Source organism: Macrotis lagotis, chromosome 1 (assembly GCF_037893015.1).
Source record: "Macrotis lagotis isolate mMagLag1 chromosome 1, bilby.v1.9.chrom.fasta, whole genome shotgun sequence".
NCBI classification, from domain to species: Eukaryota; Metazoa; Chordata; class Mammalia; order Peramelemorphia; family Peramelidae; genus Macrotis; species Macrotis lagotis.
Genome location: NC_133658.1, coordinates 902,352,392 through 902,357,833, shown reverse-complemented (window position 1 = coordinate 902,357,833; position 5,442 = coordinate 902,352,392).

Sequence of the window (5,442 nt, the reverse complement as noted above, 5' to 3'; positions counted from 1 at the left end):
TTTGGCGATTATCTCCTCCTCCACAAGGGTTATGGTAGATGTAGGGGGCATCTCCCATAGTACAACCTGCTTCAACGAAGGAGGCTGGGTGTTCCCAACTTCTCAAACTCACCAGGTAACTTCCAAGGCTGAAAATACTCATCTTAGGCTCTCCATTCAAATCACCTAGTCTCAAGGAAAGAAATGAAGCAGAGGTGGCTAGGGCCTCCAATTCTAATCTTTATTTCACCACAGCTAGCTCTTTAACCATCTGGCATATGTGAGCAGTTTGTCATTTCTGCTGGGATGAGGAAAGGGCACCAGACAAAACCCAGGGACACTTGCCACGTGTTCCAGAGGCAAGGAGGGAGAGATCACCAGAGGTCAGATCACTCCTTTTTAAACTATCAGCAATGAGTCACATAGCCTATTGCTGCTTGTCCTTCCTTCTTGTAGAGGATCATGACATCAGGGAAGTGATGCCGTGACATGCAAGTGAATCGGATTTAAGTGTGTGTGTGTGTGTGTGTGTGTGTGTGTGTGTGTGTGTGTGTGTGGCGGGGGCGCTATGCAAAGTCACCAGTCTCACTCCTTCCTCCAGTGTCATCATGGTCCAGTGTAGAAGAGACACAAGATCCAATAGATTGAAGGGGACTAGATTGTTTCCCCTCATACATGAGTACATTGTTTCCTCTGATAGAATGTAAGCTCCCTGAAGCCAGGATCTGCTCACTTTAATCTATATCTCCCCAGCTCCTATCATTGAATCTAACAGTACAGAGAAGACCCTGGACTGACTGTTAGATTCTCTCCATAGACTATAAACTCCCTAAGGCTTTTTTTTTAACCTTTGTATCCTAAGTGGGGGGGGGGGGGGGGTTAATGAATGATGAGAGTAAAATTAAATAGTGCCAGGAAAACAACATAACAATGACTACAACAATGTGATCGGAAAAACTGACCAAGATACAAAAGCCTGTGTAATTAGAATGTCCAAGTTTGGTCCTGAAGAAAGGATGAGAAAATAGACCTCCCAGAAAGAGTAAATAATGTGGAAACTGGTTGATGTGTTGGGTGGTTTTGTCGAAGTTTTTTCCCCTCAGTTTCTTTTCATTCTTTGTAATAGAGGTTGGCTGTCTGGGTAGGGAGGAGGGGGAAAATATATTGGGAAATGAAGCTGATATAAAGTATATGGAATCTTAACCTCTCTGTGCCTCTGTTTTATCTTCTGTAAAGTGAAGATAATAATAGTACCTCTCTCTCTCATGGTTGTTGGGAGGATCAAAGGAGATAATATTTGTAAAATACTTTGCAAATCTTAAGGCATTATAAAAATGCTTGCTGTTATTATCATTAATAATAAATATTTTCAAATTGTGCTTGCTGAATTTATTTGAATTGATGCCAGAGAAAGAGTCGACAGACTGGAGGAGAAGCAAGAGACATTATCAAAGAAATGCAAGACAGGGGAGAGTATCTGAGAGTCAAAGATGGTTGGCAGTGCCCAGGGCTTCAGAGGGGTCAAGGAAGATAATCCATGAGGTGAGGTGGGTGGTCTCTTAACAGAAAGGTCTCTTGGTTACCTCCGAGAGAGGTACCTCAATAACATTAGTGACAAAAGCCAGACTACAAGAAAGAGATTGAAGGAGTGAGGAGTTCATGAGGAAGTAGAGGCATCCAAGTGCATTTTAATATTTTAGTCTAGGAGCTTAGCAGAAATGAGAGGCCAAAGGTAGAGAGATAACCACAGGAGATAAGTTTTTTGCCATGTTTTGTTTTATAGAATTGGAGAGATCTGAAACTATTGGCAACAGGAAAGGAACAGTAGATAAAGAGAAACTGAAAATGAGAAAGAAGGAATGATTGATTGAACAAGGTCACAGAGGAGACAGGACCATAGAGGAGCAGGGACTTCGTTGCTTACAGTCCCTCCACTCTCTAATCCATCCTTCACAGAGCTGTCAAATCATTATTATCAAGACACAAATTTTATCTCCTCCTTCTCAGCAGAGGAGCTTACCTCACTGACAGAGCAAAAAGACCATTTTCCATTCACCACTCTCTGGTGCTGTATCTCAAAACCTTGACATAATTTTCTCTTCTCACCTTCACTCTAATCTCTGAGGAAGACGACGACTTTGCCTTTCTCTTAATGAAAGCTAATCAGCCCTTCCTACTTGCACCCTCAATCCCAACTACTCCCATCTTAAGGTTTTGCCAAGCAATATGATATAATAAATAAAAGTGCTGGAGTCAGGAAGATCTGGTTTGAATCTTGCCTGGGATATGACCCTCTACAAGACACATCATTTCTGGGATTCCGATTTCTCATATGCACAATGAGGGGATTGGATTCCATAATCTCTAAGATCCATTTTAGTTATAAGTCTAGGATCCTATGTGTCTTTCATACTGATCTTTGATTTCTTCTTATCTACTTGCTGCCAACACATCCCCCAAGTTGTCTCCCTCATCATTTAAAATATTTCCTCAGTCTATCATCTAAATCTCCCTTCCCTTTCACTGCCCAATTCCCATCCTATTGACTCTACTTCCTTTCTTCTCTCACTCCACTGCCCTTTGGAATCAGGTTTCTAATCCCTTTCCTCAACTCAAATCACTCTCTCTCCAAAGCTAACAATGATTTCATAACAATCAAACTCAGTGACCTTTTCTCATTCCTCATTTTTCTTGACTTCTCTGCTGCCCTTATCAACAGTGTCAATCGCTCCTTCCTGGGGGCTATCTCCTCTCTGGGTTTTCATGACACTACTCTTTCTTGTTTCTACCATCTGTCCCATTGCTTCTTCTGTTAGTTTACTCTGAGGTTCTTACCTGGACCTCTTCTCTTCTGTCTCCATTAGTGATCCCAGCAGCTAGTTATGGCTGTCCAGAATCACAGAATCTTGGGCTTACTAGAAACCTCAGCAAACCATCCAGTCCAATCCATACTGAAAAGGAATTCCCACTATACTACACTGTACTAGTGAGGAAATGCAATGATTAGATCAATTCATTTCACTTTTGGACAGCTGTTGTAGTTAGGAATACTCTCAATGATCCATTTCTATGCAGATAGCTCTAGTCCTTTTTCTTCTGAGCTCTGATCCTGTATCAACAATCTATTGAACTTTGGGAATTGGATTTTCCATAGATAAACCAAAAGCCATACGTCTAAAGCCCTGAGTGTCTGAGACCCAGGATAATAGAGACTTCTGTGATGGTAAAGATTTAGGCTAGACCAAAGGTGGCCCACCTGCTCCCAGTGTGTCCCAAACCAGATTAAAATATATTTGAAAAATTTTAACAAAATAAAAATACAATAATAAAACATAACCAATGTTCATTTGTGGTTTCCTAAGTCAATATGTGGCCAGTAGGGACCAATTTCTATTTGAGTTTGACACCACTGAGTTAAGACTATTCTTGGACAGTGAGGGGAGCTCTGTTTGGGGGGTTTCTGTGACTTTTGATGATAGGTCTTTTATCCAAGTTTTTGGAAGTGGAGAGGTTAGAGCAAGATGTAATCAGACGAGTGTGTAGGCTGGAAATTCAAAGGAGAGAGGGGGGAGGTGGGGCAATGGCAGACTGGCACTCAAACTGAACCAGACTGGCAGTTGTGGCAGTTGGTGAGAGAGAAGTCTAGTCAACAGTATCTTTATTCCCCTGCTTTTTCTCAGAGTACAATGTTGGCGAGTTTTCCTCTCAGGGTTTCAATCTCAATTCCTTTCTTTGGCAACCTCCTACCTCTAGGTCAACCAGAAGGATAATGGAGAAGGGGTGGGGGAGAGAGATCCCTCCAACTCCAAGTCACATCACAATCTCTTATTATTTTGCTTGTGTTTATCGGCATGTCTATCTTACTTGCTGCTAATAATAAATCACATGGCATTGACAGTGATTTTTTTTCTTCCAAGTCCCAAAATTTGGAATTCACAATTGAGAGAGGGGAAACTAGCCAATAGGAGAAAGGATTTAGCCAATTTTATGCTTGATTAGGAATGAACCTATTAAAGAAGAGTTTCTATCACGTTGGTGATTTACTGATAATATAGCCTCATGACTATCTTTGAACCTAGAGACAGAGAATCAAAAAAGGAGATAAATCAGTATTGGGAAGGAATGAGAATGTCCTTGACTATATCTGAAAAACCCCACTCACATCTTCAATCATATATGTCCAAAGCAGACTCTTGTCTCTCCCTCCCCCCACAACTCACCCCTCTTCCAAAGTACCCTGTTGCTTTTTTTATTTTATCTATTTATTTTTCAAATTACATGGAAAGATAGTTTCCAACAATCATTTGTGTAAGGTTTTGAATTTCACATTTTGTCCCTCCCTCCATTCCCTTCCCCCTACCCCCTTATAGAAAGTAATCTAATATAGGTTATACTGGTAAAACTACGTTAAACATATATCCATATTAATCATATTGTGAAAGGAGAATCAAATCAAAAAATGGAAGACAAACACGAGAGAAAAAATAAACCATAATATAAGAAACAAATTTTAAAAATTGAAAATAATAAGCTTTGGTCTGCATTCAGACTCCATAGTTCCTTCTCTGGATGTGGATGCTATTTTCCATCACTAGTCTTTTTTTAAAATTAATTAATTAATTAATTTTTTTTTATTTTATACATTTTATTTTTTTATTTTTTTATTCTCATTTTGTACAAATGTTTTTCTTTACATTAATAAAATATACTTGTTCACAAGTAAACAAAATACCCCTCCCCCATGAATATAGATAGACTTGCTTGGGCAAAAAAGTAAAGGGGGGAGAAAAAAATTATAATTAAAAAAAATAATAGTAATAATTGTAGCTATGGCCAGGTGGTGCAATGGATGAAGCACCAGCCCTGCAGCCACAAGCACCCGAGCCCACATCCAGCCCCGTAGACCCAACAATCACCCAGCCATGTGACATGCAAGCCACCCGATCCCCACTGCCCTGCAAAAACCAAAAAGAAGAGAAAAAAAAGACATCACTAGTCTTTTAGAATTATTCTTGGTCACTGAACTCTGAGAGGAGCTAAGTCCATCATAGCTGATTGATCATCACACAATATTCTTGATAATGCGCACAATGTTCTCCTTGTTTTGCTCACTCTACTCAGCATCAGTTCATGCACATCTTTCCAGAATTTTCTGAAGTCTACTCACTCATGATTTCTTTTTTTTTTTTTACAGTGTCTCTACTGGGACTTTATTTTTTTTAATTAAAGATTTTATTTATTTTGAGTTTTACAATTTTCCCCCCAATCTCACTTCCCCCCACCCCAGAAAGCAATTTGTCAGTCTTCACATTGTTTCCATGTTGTACCTTGATCCAAATTGCCACTCGTGATTTCTTGAAGAACAAGAGCCCTCCGTCACACAGATACCAGTATTTGTTCAGCCATTCCCCAATCGATGGGCATCCTTTCATGTTCCAATTCTTTGCCACTAAAAAAAGAACT